We start from the raw sequence: 15,400 nt of genomic DNA on the forward strand, positions 1-15,400 counted from the left end.
TGCTACTTCACTACCTCATTTACACACAATCTGTTGCAGCTTCACCATCTGCAATTATAATCGATAACTCAAGCATCGTCTATAGAGAGATGTGCACAGGCAGTGCCATTGAGAAATATACAACATTGCGATCTCTCTATGCGACAGCGGGACACAGAATCAGAAATTGGATAGAATCTTGTTTCTTACGATAATTAGTCAAATTTACAAACGTATAAAATATAGATCACTAAGTATTGCTTTGTAAGACTTTAAATGACCAACCACCCAGCTTTGGAGTTATTAAAATGTATATGTCCTTGCTTCTGAGAGGAGCTGACTTGTAGTTCCTGGAGACATCTAGCGAATTCGGGGGGTTGCCCCAGCCGGGACTTGAATTCAGGTCCAGCGACTGTCAAGCCAACACTCTTGACAAGGTCATTAGGTGTTGGGTTAAGTTCACTATGATATGATACCTTCAACTTCCTGCATACTGCATGCAGAGACATCAAATTAGTATCCATGAGTTCGTCTGAATCTGGGTAAGTAAGAAAAAATTATTTCCCAAATCACAAAGTATCCCTTTAAAAACACTACACCAATTCCCTTTAAAGGGAATAGCCTATCCATTTTTAGGGCAGTACATGACTACCCTCTTAGAATAAAGGGTTCCAAAAGGGTTCTTCGGCTGTTCCCATAAGATAACCCTTTTTGGCTCCAGGTAGAGCTATTTTTGGTTTCAGGAAAACCCCTTTTGGGTTCCATATAGAACCCTCTGTGGAAAGAGTTCTACATGGAACCTAAAATGGTTTTACCAGGTTCTAGATGTCACACTTTTTTCTAAGAGTGTAGCATCCCCACCTGTAATCCAGCCTGGTGTTTACTGAAGTCTGCTGCCTGCCCCACATCCTCTCCCTTGCAGTTCCAGAACTTGCCTGTGTCCCTATAGCCTTCGTGTGGGCACACACTCCCAACCCCAAGGTCACTAGGTCGTGTCCTCATAAATCACCATTTCACTGCCATCCACCAGGCTATGTCCCCATAAACCACCATACTGCTGCCATCCTAACCATGGATCTTACCATCTGACCAGCTATTTCAGTCAGTCAGGGACAGAGTTCCATCCCTCCCCTGGGAGACTGGAGTCACAGGGAGTCTCCTATGTGAGCGTGGGGGTAAAGTGTCGCCGGCGCCAAGTGCCCTCTAGTCAGCCCTAAACTCATTGACTTGTCAAACAAATCACTCCTAGCAGCTGTTCCCAGATCTGCCTGCTGGGCCGAGCGATGAGCGGCGGCGGGCCATCAATTCCCAGCACTGCTGCGACTCAGCTGCAACTTCCACTCAGGCACCATATGGACAACCATACGGCCTAAACAGTCAAACAGCATTATTCGTCACCATAGAAAAGTGGATCCCTCAGAGTTTCCAAGCGCCCGAGATTACGCAGTCATTCATTATTCATCCAAAGGAGCTGCAGGCACAGCAAGCAGTATCATTTCTGGCGGGGAAATTACGACACTTCGTTCAACCTCCGCAATTGTGCTGAACATACAGATCCATAATTATTGGCACCTTTGATAAAAATGAGCAAAAAAGTGTTTAAAATAAATAAAACAAATACTGAGCTAAATTGTATGCAGAAAAATTGGGAAACTCTGTTATTTTATACTAATGCAATTGCTCAGAGAAAGAGATTTTGTTTAACAAGTTATAAAACAATCTAAAAAAGACAGGTCAAAATTATTGGCACTTCTGTTTTAAATAGTCAACCAGATTTTTTGCGCATCATGTTCAGATGATCTATAAGTGACGTCTGTGAGCTTCACAAGCAATTGTAGATACTTTCAGATGATTTGGATGCGCGAATAATGCTAATATTGGTCCTATGACTTGAATGGGATTTTTGCCACAAATGTTAAAACGTTAGCATTTGGAAACCAAAGCATGGATTGCTGTCATACCTTGTCCACAGACTGCGCACAAGGTAAGAAAACCAATATCATTTTGTAGTTTGGGTTAACTTTCCATTTAACTTCAAGGAAGTCTGTCTTTACTTCTAACTAACTGCAGGAGCAGCAGTTAACATTCTTATTTGTTGTCTCTACATAGAGAATACATGTGGGGGACAATAGATAACCCTCTTTCCAGGCCATAAGTAATGTCTACAGCACTACTGATTTGCATCCTTCCCCTCTAATCAGGAACCTATTCAGACCCAGGACGCCAGGTTAGTGGACTCACTGGCCAGTAATGAAATCAAATCATCAAGTCTAATTTTATTAGTCACATGCGCCGAATACAACAGGTCTGGAATGATTACTTAAAAGCCCCTAACCAACAATGCAGTTTCCAAAAAATATGGATAAGAATAAGAGATAAAAGTAACAAGTAATTAAAGAGCAGCAGTAAAATAACAATAGCGAGACTATATACAGGGGGGTACCAGTACAGAGTCAATGTGCGGGGGCACCGGTTACTTGAGGTAGTATGTACATGTAGGTAGAGTTATTAAATTGACTATGCATAGATGACAACAGAGAATAGCAGTGGTGTAAAGATGGGGTGGGGGGGGCACTGCAAATAGTCTGGATAGCCATTTGACTAGATGTTCAGGAGTCTTATGACTTGGGGGTAGAAGCTGTTTAGAATCCTCTTGGACCTAGACTTGGCGCTCCGGTACCACTTGCCGTGTGGTAGAAGAGAGAACAGTCTATGACTAGGGTGGCTGGAGTCTTTGACAATTTTTAGGGCCTTCCTCTGACACCGCCTGGCATAGAGGTCCTGGATGGCAGGAAGCTTGGCCCCAGTGATGTACTGGGCCGTTCGCCCTACCCTCCGTAGTGCCTTGCGGTCAGAGGCCGAGCAGTTGCCATACCAGGCAGTGATGCAACCAGTCAGGATGCTTTCGATGGTGCAGCTGTAGAACCTTTTGAGGATCTGAGGACCCATGCCAAATCTTTTCAGTCTCCCGAGGGGGAATTGGTTTTGTCGTGCCCTCTTCATGACTGTCTTGGTGTGCTTGGACCATGTTAGTTTGTTGGTGATGTGGACACCAAGGAACTTGATGCTCTCAACCTGCTCCAATGCAGCCCCGTTGATGAGAATGTGGGTGTGCTCGGTCCTCTTTTTCCTGTAGTCCACAATCATCTCCTTTGTCTTGATCACGTTGAGAGAGAAGTTGTTGTCCTGTCACCTCACGGCCAGGTCTCTGACCTCCTCCCTATAGGCTGTCTCATCGTTGTCGGTGATCAGGCCTACCACTGTTGTGTGGTGACTAGGGAGAGAAGAGAACCAGCAATGCTGCTGACCTTGATGCTTGGATTTGAGCACCCCTGCTATAGAAGGAAGAGTGATGGGAAGGGGCAAAACTTAGAAGTCCATCTTGAACACATTGATTTGTTTAATGAGGTGTCCTATGCATGCTGCAACTGCTCTACTATCCTGCTGAAAACTACAGGGGGAAAAAACCATCTGACCTGTTTTATCTGTCTTTTTTTATCCCCCAAACACATCTACCCATCTTCTCTAGCCTCCTATCTCCACATTCTTTCTCATTCCAATCAGCCTTTCTTCTGTTTTTCTCTCTCATTCCTCTCTCCCCGTACATCTCTTCTCTGTCTGTCGTCCTCACGCTTCTTCCATCCCTGTCACATGGATGGCGGGCAGGCATTTCCAAGGTAATTCCGGCTTGCCTGCTTCATTCTTAATGGCGTTGTGTATTTGGTGGATGGGTGCCTGCAAAACATGTTTTTAATGTTGAATAGTGTTTCAGAGAGGAGCCCTCTCTGGGATTCCCTCAGTCCTAATGGCCTGCTGTTCCAAACACTAGAACAGCGGAGGGAGGCTATTCCCTGCACCGGACGAGTGGGGAGGTGGGGGATTTGTGAGTGATGATGCACTACAGATTTCCTGGCAAGGTGATTGACCTGGCACTGTCCTTATTTGTCAACACTACACTCTCGAACACAGGAAGCTGTGGCGGAGGGGGTGTGTGGATGTAGTCACTACAACCGTCTTGGCTTGGACATTGGTATCTTTACCTTGTCCCATGTTTATGCTGTCATATTACGAGAATGTGCATTGGTTAGCTAGCTCGCTCTGTGTTAACATTGTGACTAATCTATTGGGAGCAGTTATTGTGGAAGTCTGTAAGTACTCATTAATAATTGGTGGTTTATCAGCGGTAGACATCAAATCAAAATGCAAAAATCTTGACTTTTTGTATTAAAAAAACTCAGCTTAGGTTCATGTTGCACTGATAACGGATGCCGCATGCCGGGGTCTTATCATTGGTACAGCATTTGACAGGGTTTGTGGCCTTGCTCAAGGTCAGAACAGAACATTTATTTTACATCAAGTGAAATGTGAACCAAATTTCTGGTAGGAACAGGTCGTTATCAGGATTTGTTTGGATGGGTGCAGAGGTGGATGTCAGCTTTCCACAAATGACATCTGCTAATTGTGTTATTAGCTTTTATAACATCTCATTCTCCAAGCTACGATATGTTTGACCTCGGAGAGCAAGTGCATTAAAAGCAAAATTCTTTAAATGCTAAATGTCTCTGACTAATTAACACATGTAAATTTGCTCAAAAAGACATTTAGGGATTTTTTGGTGTCTGCATATTTTGTTTCATAAATAGAATAATAAAAAAACAGAGCATTAACTGCTCTAAAGTTTTTAATCGTTTTTCACCCAAAAATCACCTGTGATACCAAAATGTGCCATGACCATTTGGTTACCCATCACTTGGATTTGATTGCAGTCTAAGGCCACATTTAGATTAATTGCAGAAAAATGCACAACAGGTTCACTTAGAATGTCCCCACTGTGTTTAGGAAAAGGTGTAGTTCCGCATCAATATTCAATGACCACGTCTGTGAGTGGAACAGCTACTGAGTGAAACCACAGTGTGTTTTCCATTTTCTGCAATTGATTGTAATGGGGGCCTTAAGACACAAGTTTGGGGATTGTTGTTTATAGGGACATTATGATTAACAGCTTTGATTAACGGTCACTGAGTCAGAACTGGTTATTTCAAAGTCCATTTAAAACATTGTTTGATTACAAATGCTACCTTTCAAAGTATACTTTCACATTATGCTTTGCATTTCTACACTAATGGTAGTGTCCGCAGAAAACCCTAACCTCCAGTTTGGGCAAGATCTGCCACTATCAGTATAACGATTTACATATTTGAAGTGAATGTGTTTGGACGTCAGCAAGCAGCCTCTGACGTTTTTCGCTTTCCACTCACTTTTGTTTTAGTTAGCCTTTCAGGGGAAACATACTGAGTCACTTCTGGGCTTTCTATTGCTGCTACTTTCATAAGCATGAGAAGTGACACTTTTCAAAGCCTTAGTCAACACCTATTCAGTTATTCTAAAAGCTTTTGGACCATTGTAAAGGGACTCATCATTTTATTCAATTCTTTCTCTCTGTCTTCTAAAGTGAGGGCCACTCAGACAGACCTCTGCCATGCAATTTTCTTCCCACTATTTCCAAAATAATCAATCTAAGACGGCATTGTTTTCGCTCATCGCTACAGACAGAAATGCATGAGTGCCAAGTAGTTTAGTGCTTTGATCTGAAAAAATTAGAAGCTAGTCTGGAATGAGAGCAATGCTTCATGTCAAGTTTAGTCCTCAGTGTCTCTAAAAAAAACATGTCATTTTCCATTCGGTGTCTTGTTTGCATCTTCCTGAGAGCTACTAAATTGTTCATCCAGGATCAGAACTTCCTTTCGCCACACAAGTCATGGCACTTTATCATTGAAGGGTCCATCTGGGTATATACATCCAAGCTGATACAAGAACCCCTGAAAGACAATTCAAGCCTTGACTATGTATGGCTGATGCACTTTTGTAAGTTACACTTTATTCAGACAGTTATCAAATCAAAGGGGGAGACAGGCAAGCAGGAAAAACTATGGGAAGGATGGACTGAACCCCGGTCTCCAGGGTCGTATACGTGTCAAGATTCAGGAGCGTTATCAATCCACCATGGGTTCTAGACAATTCAAACAGTTTGTCCATCTACATGCATGGTTAGTCAAGAGGAGGCCACCTGCTGAAGTGAACCATTGTCTCTGACAGCAGACTAGACGATGTTCCTTTGTGTGTCTCGACGACAACGAATACACTCTGACCCCACCAAGCCCTGATTGGCACTTTCACAAAGAGAACCACGTCACCGAGGGTCACGGCGGCAGGTTAATTGCGGCACACGCAGGCAGGTGGCTTGACAGGGTTTGGCATATACTTTGTTCAATGTAATCACAGTTTCGTTATATCTGTAAGAAAGGGATTTTCACAGAAAACAGCCCTTTTTCTATATATCTTAACATAGGCATTTGTATTCGCATAAGACAGTGATGATATTGAGACATTTTAATGTTGACATTCAAGTGTTTTTTTTATTACTAGTGTCTTGGTTGATTGTAATAATTTATTTGTGTTGTTGAAATTTAGTGTATCTGTAACTGCTGTATTTTGTCGTAATTTTTTTTGCTATTTATTAAATTATCTTGTTCATTTGTGCATTTTTTGTTTTCAGGGCACCATTGAGAATGAGACCTTGGTCTCAATTTGGCTCTCCTGAATAATTGTATTTTTGATTTTTTTATAAATCAGTGGGAAATGTTTTGCCATATTCTTTAATTCAACAATGTCCCACTGTCAAATATAATGTCATCCCCCCCTTCTAGCTCAAGCCCAAACAAAGGGGAAGTGACATACTACCGTCTCTACAAACCACAATATGAGTGAGCTAAAGGAGAATGAATGGTGTCACCTTACACTCCCCAACAGTGGCGTCTCGCCCATTAGGCGAGCCATGATTGGTAAAAATATAAAACACATTTATATAAATACAAATATATATTTTTTTAAGACATATATAATAGGCGGATTATGTTTAAAATGAATGTCCATAAAAGTGTGGTTCATTTGTGTACATTTTACTGTTTCAAAAATATATTGTTCAAAACAAGCAGTTCAGTTGCCTGCTGCTTTGCCATCAGCTGCTCATTACCAGCTATTACATGCTTGCTATTGGGGAGGACTGCAACAATGAGATTCCAGGATTTCATCACATGATTTTGGACCTTCAAGTGGAACTAAAGTCATTGGTGAACTCATCATGCTTGTGACATTAATCTAGCTAACTATCCCCAGTTTAGATGATTTGTTTTCACTTGTCACATCTGTACTTGTAGCATTTTCCTTGTGCTGTCCGATGCACTGTTTTGCTGGCTGCACTGCTAGTGATTGGCAGCATGGGAAGCAGCGGTGATTCTGTTCACATAAAAACAAGAAATAGCTGTATTTACAGTGCATTCCAAAGGTATTCAGATCCCTTGACTTTTTCCACATTTTGTTACGTTACATCCTTATTTTAAAATGAAATTAAATAGATTTTCTTCCTCATCAATTGACACACAATACCCTATAATTATGAAGCAAAAACAGATTTAGATAAGTATTCAGACCTTTGTTAACTTAGTACTTTGTTGAAGGACCTTTTGCAGCGATTACAGCCTGTAGTTTTCTCCGGTATGACGCTACAAGCTTGGCACAGCTGTATTTTGGGAGTTTCTCCCATTCTTCTCTGCATATCCTCTAAAGTTAGATTGGGTTCAAGTCCGTTCAAGCTCTGACTGGGCCACTTGTGGGGATTTTCCAGTACATGTGTTATGCATCTCAGAGTAATAAGCAGAATCAATATAGGGTTAACCATTAGACATGTGTAAGCAGAATGTAAGCAGAATCCATGTGATTGTGCAAAGCTGGATCAACACAGGCCTAGCCATTCTGGGTCATGCCTGGTCTTGTGAATGCCATTGGACAGGCACATTGGTTAATCATTTATAGGCACCATAGGCCTGGGCTTGTGAAGGCCATTGGATAGGCACATTGGTTAATCATTTATAGGCACCATTAGACATGCACCTGTATTAGGAAGGTAAGTTTGTATTAACCTCTATGGGCTAGGTGGGACGCTTGCCAGCATTAGATTATGTCAGCAGAGTACCCAGCCAGAAATAATCAGACACCCATTTTTCAAGCTAGCATATAATGTCACAAAAACCAAAACCACAGCTAAATGCAGCACTAACCTTTGATGATCTTCATCAGATGACACACCTAGGACATTATGTTACACAATAGATGCATGTTTTGTTCAATCAAGTTCATATTTATATCAAAAACCAGCTTTTTACATTAGCATGTGACTAGCATTCCCACCGAACACTTCCGGTGAATTTACTAAATTACTCACGATAAACGTTCACAAAAAACATAACAATTATTTTAAGAATTATAGATACAGAACTCCTTTATGCAATCGCTATGTCCGATTTTAAAATAGCTTTTCGGTGAAAGCACATTTTGCAATATTCTGAGTAGATAGCCCGGCATCACTGGCTAGCTATTTTGACACCCACCAAACTAAGATTTACTATAAGAAAAATTGGATTACCTTTGCTGTTCTTCGTCAGAATGCACTCCCAGGACTTCTACTTCAATAACAAATATTGGTTTGGTTCCAAATAATCCATAGTTATATCCAAATAGCGGCGTTTTGTTCGTGCGTTCAAGACACTATCCGAAGGGTACAGAAGGGTGACGCGCCCGGCACGTTTCGTGACAAAAAAATTCAAAATATTCCATTACCGTACTTCGAAGCATGTCAAACGCTGTTTAACCTCTTGGGGCTAGGTGGGACGCTAGCGTGCCACCCGTGGTGCACTCCATCAACAGCAGGTGCATTTCAAGAGCGGCAAATTTGAATCCAAATAAATGTCAAAATTCAAATTTTTCAAAAATACAACTATGTTACACCATTTGAAAGATAAACATCTCCTTAATCTAACCACGTTTTACGATTTCAAAAAGGTTTTACGGCGAAAGCATAAATTTAGAGTATGTTAGGACAGTACATTTACAAGAGTTGTGTGTAATGTTTTGTCAAGTCAAAGACAGGGTCACCAAAACCATAAAACCAGCTAAAATGATGCACTAACCTTTTACAATCTCCATCAGATGACACTCCTAGGACATTATGTTAGACAATGCATGCATTTTTAGTTCTATCAAGTTCATATTTATATACAAAAACAGCGTTTTACTATGGCATTGATGTTGAGGAAATCGTTTCCCTCCAATAACCGGCAGTCAAGTCAGCGTCAGAAATTGAATAATTAAAATTAGAAAACATTGGTAAAATATTATATTGTCATTTAAAGAATTATAGATTTACATCTCTTGAACGCAATCAACTTGCCAGATTTAAAAATAACCTTACTGGGAAATCACACTTTGCAATAATCTGAGCACTGCGCCCAGAAAAATACGCGTTGCGATACAGACTAGACGTCATGTTGGGGAGATCTAAAATCGAAAATACTATGTAAATAATCCATTACCTTTGATTCTCTTCATCAGATGTCACTTCCAGGTATCACAGGTCCATAACGAATGTAGTTTTGTTCAAAAAAGCTCATCATTTATGTCCAAAAATCTCCGTCTCGTTAGCACATGATGTAAGCCAGCCGGACTTCTCGTCATGAACGAGGGGAAAAAATATATTTCCGTTCGTTCAAACATGTCAAACGTTGTATAGCATAAATCATTAGGGCCTTTTTTAACCAGAACATGAATAATATTCAAGGTGGACGAATGCATACTCTTTTATAACGTATTGGAACGACGGTACCCAACATGAACTAGCGCGCCAGGTGTCTAATGGGACATCACCGTTCCATGGCTCTTGTTCGGTCAGATCTCCCTCCAGAAGACTCAAAACACTTTGTAAAGGCTGGTGACATCTAGTGGAAGCAATAGGAAGTGCCAAAATATTCCTAAACCCCTGTGTTTTTCAATGGGATAGGTTTAAAGTCAATACAACACATCAGGTATCCACTTCCTGTCAGAAAATGTCTCAGGGTTTTGCCTGCCAAATGAGTTCTGTTATACTCACAGACACCATTCAAACAGTTTTGGAAACTTTAGAGTGTTTTCTATCCATATATAATAAGTATATGCATATTCTAGTTACTGGGTAGGATTAGTAACCAGATTAAATCGGGTACATTTTTTTTATCCAGACGTGCAAATGCTGCCCCCTAGACCCAACAGGTTAAAATCAATTTTTATGTGATTTTTCTCGTAAAAAAGCGATAATATTCCGACCGGGAGTCGTTTTCGTTCAAAGACTGAAAATGAAAACATGGAGTCATCTCGTGCACGCGCGCCCCAGTCTCATTGTTCTCAGATCGACCACTTACCAAATGTGCTACTGTTTTTCAGCCATGGCCTGAAAAGTCATCATTCAACGTTCTGGCGCCTTCTGAGAGCCTATGGGAGCGTTAGAAAATGTCACGTTATGCCAGAGATCCCCTGTTTTGGATAGAGATGATCAAGAAGGCCAAGAAATGGTCAGAGAGGGCGCTTCCTGTTTGGAATCTTCTCAGGTTTTGCCCTGCCAAATAAGTTCTGTTATATTCACAGACACCATTCAAACAGTTTTAGAAACTTTAGGGTGTTTTCTATCCAGATCAAACAATTATATGCATATTCTAGTTACTGGGCAGGAGTAGTAACCAGATTAAATCGGGTACGTTTTTTATCCGGCCGTGCAAATACTGCCCACTATCCCCAACAGGTTAAAGCAGCAAAGTACAGAGAGATCCTTGATGAAAACTTGCTCCTGATTGCCCAGGTTCACCTTCCAACAGGACAACGACCCAAAGCACACATTCAAGACAACGCAGGAGTGGCTTCGGGACAAGTCTCTGAACGTTGTTCAGTGGCCCAGCCAGATTCCAGACCTGAAAATAGCTGTGCAGCAACGGTCCCCATCCAACCTGACAGAGTTTGAGAGGATCTGCAGAGAAGAATGGGAGAAACTCCCCAAATAGTTATGCCAAGCTTGTAGCGTCATATCCAAGAAGTCTAGAGGCTGTAATCGCTGCCAAAGTGGTTCAACAAAGAACTGAGTAAAGCATCTGAATACTTGTGTAAATGTGATATTTCAGTTGATTTAATTTGATAAATTCTCAAAAAAATGGCACACACCCGCTCTCTCGCTTCCCTCAAAAATGTGTGTTGGGAGGTTAGGCGCCGCACATTCTTACCCGGTTATTTACAGTTGCCACCTGCAGGGATGCCACACCTTGGAGAGGTGGCGGTGTGCATCGTGGGAGAGAGGCGCGAGGGAGAGAGAGAGAGGAAAGCGAGAGAGGGACACAGAGAAAGTGGAATTAACCTCTATGGGCTAGGTGGGACGCAAGCGTCCCACCCGTGGTGCACTCCATCAACAGCAGGTGCATTTCAAGAGCGGCAAATTTGAATCCAAATAAATGTCAAAATTCAAATTTTTCAAACATACAACTATTTTACACCCTTTGAAAGATAAACATCTCCTTAATCTAACCACGTTTTACGATTTCAAAAAGGTTTTACGGCGAAAGCATAAATTTAGAGTATGTTAGGACAGTACATTTACAAGAGTTGTGTGTAATGTTTTGTCAATTCAAAGACAGGGTCACCAAAACCATAAAACCAGCTAAAATGATGCACTAACCTTTTACAATCTCCATCAGATGACACTCCTAGGACATTATGTTAGACAATGCATGCATTTTTAGTTCTATCAAGTTCATATTTATATCCAAAAACAGCGTTTTACTATGGCATTGATGTTGAGGAAATAGTTTCCCTCCAATAACCGGCAGTCAAGTCAGCTTCACAAATTAAATAATTAAAATTAGAAAACATTGGTAAAATATTATATTGTCATTTAAAGAATTATAGATTTACATCTCTTGAACGCAATCAACTTGCCAGATTTAAAAATAACCTTACTGGGAAATCACACTTTGCAATAATCTGAGCACTGCGCCCAGAAAAATACGCGTTGCGATACAGACTAGACGTCGTGTTGGGGAGATCTAAAATCGAAAATACTATGTAAATAATCCATTACCTTTCATTCTCTTCATCAGATGTCACTTCCAGGTATCACAGGTCCATAACGAATGTAGTTTTGTTCAAAAAAGCTCATCATTTATGTCCAAAAATCTCCGTCTTGTTAGCACATGATCTAAGCCCGCCGGACTTCACTTCATGAACGAGGGGAAAAAATATATTTACGTTCGTTCAAACATGTCAAACGTTGTATAGCATAAATCATTAGGGCCTTTTTTAACCAGAACATGAATAATATTCAAGGTGGACGAATGCATACTCTTTTATAACGTATTGGAACGAGGGTACCCAACATGAACTCGCGCGCCAGGTGTCTAATGGGCCATCATTGTTCCATGGCTCTTGTTCGGTCAGATCTCCCTCCAGAAGACTCAAAACACTTTGTAAAGGCTGGGGACATCTAGTGGAAGCAATAGGAAGTGCCAAAATATTCCTCAGCCCCTGTGTTTTTCAATGGCATAGGTTTAAAGGTAATACAACACATCAGGTATCCACTTCCTGTCAGAAAATGTCTCAGGGTTTTGCCTGCCAAATGAGTTCTGTTATACTCACAGACACCATTCAAACAGTTTTAGAAACTTTAGAGTGTTTTCTATCCATATATAATAAGTATATGCATATTCTAGTTACTGGGTAGGATTAGTAACCAGATTAAATCGGGTACATTTTTTTTATCCAGCCGTGCAAATACTGCCCCCTAGCCCTAACAGGTTAACTTCTTATGTCCTCAGAAAACCGCATGATGTGCTTTCGCTGTAAAGCCTTTTGAAATCTGACACAGCGACTGGATTAACAAAAAGTTAAGCTTTATTTTTATGTATTACGCTTGTGATTTTATGAAAGTTGGTCCCAACTGGCCAACATCTGGTGAAATTGCAGAGCGCGAAATTCAAACTACAGAATTATAAATATTTAAGTTTCATAAAATCACAAGTGTAAAACAGTGGGGAAAAGGGTTTTTGATCCCCTGCGGTTTTTGTATGTTTGCCCACTTACAAAGAAATGATCAGTCTATAATTTTAATGGTAGGTTTATTTGAACAGTGAGAGACAGAATAACAACAAAAATATCCAGAAAAACGCATGTCAAAAATGTTATAAAATGATTTGCATTTTAATGAGGGAAATAAGTATTTGACCCCTCTGCAAAACATGACTTAGTACTTGATGGCAAAACGTTTCTTGTAGTTGGCCACCAGGTTTGCACACATCTCAGGAGGGATTTTGTCCCACTCCTCTTTGCAGATCTTCTCCAAGTCATTAAGGTTTCGAGGCTGACGTTTGGCAACTCGAACCTTCAGCTCCCTCCACAGATTTTCTATGGGATTAAGGTCAGGAGCCTGGCTAGGCCACTCCAGGACCTTAATGTGCTTCTTCTTGAGCCACTCCTTTGTTGCCTTGGCCGTGTGTTTTGGGTCATTGTCATGCTGGAATACCCATCCACGACCCATTTTCAATGCCCTGGCTGAGGGAAGGATGTTCTCACCCAAGATTTGACGGTACATGGCCCTGTCCATCGTCCCTTTGATGCGGTGAAGTTGTCCTGTCCCCTTAGCAGAAAAACACCCCCAAAGCATAATGTTTCCACCTCCGTGTTTGACGGTGGAGATAGTGTTCTTGGGGTCATAGGCAGCATTCATCCTCCTCCAAACACGGCGAGTTGAGTTGATGCCAAAAAGCTCCATTTTGGTCTCATCTGACCACAACACTTTCACCAGTTGTCCTCTGAATCATTCAGATGTTCATTGGCAAACTTCAGATGGGCATGTATATGTGCTTTCTTGAGCAGGGGGACCTTGCGGGCGCTGCAGGATTTCATTCCTTCACGGCGTAGTGTGTTACCAATTGTTTTCTTGGTGACTATGGTCCCAGCTGCCTTGAGATCATTGACAAGATCATCCCCTGTAGTTCTGGGCTGATTCCTCACCGTTCTCATGATCATTGCAACCCCACGAGGTGAGATCTTGCATGGAGCCACAGGCCGAGGGAGATTGACAGTTCTTTTGTGTTTCTTCCATTTGTGAAAAATTGCACAAACTGTTGTCACCTTCTCACCAAGCTGCTTGGCCATGGTCTTGTAGCCCATTCCAGCCTTGTATAGGTCCACAATCTTGTCCCTGACATCCTTGGAGAGCTCTTTGGTCTTGGCCATGGTGGAGAGTTTGGAATCTGATTGATTGATTGCTTCTGTGGACAGGTGTCTTTTTTACAGATAACAAGCTGCGGTTAGGAGCACTCCCTTTAAGAGTGTGCTCCTAATCTCAAGCTCCTAACCTGTATAAAAGACACCTGGGAGCCAGAAAACTTTCTGATTGAGAGGGGGTGAAATACTTATTTCCCTCATTAAAATGCAAATCAATTTATAACATTTTTGACATGCGTTTTTCTGGATATTTTTGTTGTTATTCTGTCTCTCACTGTTCAAATAAACCTACTATTAAAATTATAGACTGATCATTTCTTTGTAAGTGGGCAAACGTACTAAATCAGCAGGGGATCAAATACATTTTCCCCCCACTGTACATCAAAATAAAGCTTAACTTCTTGTTAACCTGTTATGGCTAGGGGGCAGTATTTTCACGGCTGGATAAAAAACGTACCCGATTTAATCTGGTTACTAGTCCTGCCCAGTAACTAGAATATGCATATAATTATTGGCTTTGGATAGAAAACACCCTAAAGTTTCTAAAACTGTTTGAATGGTGTCTGTGAGTATAACAGAACTCATATGGCAGGCAAAAACCTGAGAAGATTTCATGCAGGAAGTGGCCTGTCTGACAAGGTGTCGTTCTTCTTGTCTCTGTTTATTGAAGAGTGAGGATCTTAGCTGTCCCGTGACACTTCCTACGGCTGCCATAGGTTCTCAGAAGGTGGCAAAATGCTGAATCGTGGCTTTGCAGGCTCTGGCTGAAACAAAGTAGCGCGTTTGGGTAGTGGCTGGTTACAGTACTGTGAGACTCAGGCTCGTGCCCGCGTCGACCGAAAGCTTTGTTTTCTTTCCTCTGTTTAGCTAAATGGACATTCCCGGTCGGAATATTATCGCTTTTTTATGAGAAAAATGGCATAACAATTAATTTTAAACAGCGGTTGACATGCTTCGAAGTACGGTAATGGAATATTTAGATTTTTTTTGTCATGAATTGCGCCATGCGCGCGACCCTGATTTACCATTTCGGATAGTGTCTTGAACGCACGAACAAAACGCCGCTATTCGGATATAACGATGGATTATTTTGGACCAAACCAACATTTGTTATTGAAGTAGCAGTCCTGGGAGTGCATTCTGACGAAGACAACAAAAGGTAATCAAACTTTTATAATAGTAAATCTGATATTGGTGAGTGCTAAACTTGCCGGGTGTCTAAATAGCTAGCCCGTGATGGCTGGGCTATGTACTTAGAATATTGCAAAATGTGCTTTCACCAAAAAGC

General features: G+C 41.3%; 1 long non-coding RNA gene across 1 annotated transcript; it reads right to left on the bottom strand.

The window, feature by feature from the left end:
* Positions 1 to 6,922: 6,922 nt before the first annotated feature.
* LOC106597020 (uncharacterized) lies at positions 6,923 to 7,702 on the bottom strand. The gene is made up of 2 exons (XR_001318926.2): positions 7,470 to 7,702; positions 6,923 to 7,275 (listed from the first exon to the last, which is right to left on the bottom strand). It is a non-coding gene; the product is annotated as an uncharacterized LOC106597020 (long non-coding RNA).
* Between the last annotated feature and the right edge of the window lie 7,698 nt (positions 7,703 to 15,400).

This window comes from Salmo salar, chromosome 11 (genome assembly GCF_965601325.2).
Source record: "Salmo salar chromosome 11, fSalSal1, whole genome shotgun sequence".
NCBI lineage: Eukaryota > Metazoa > Chordata > Actinopteri > Salmoniformes > Salmonidae > Salmo > Salmo salar.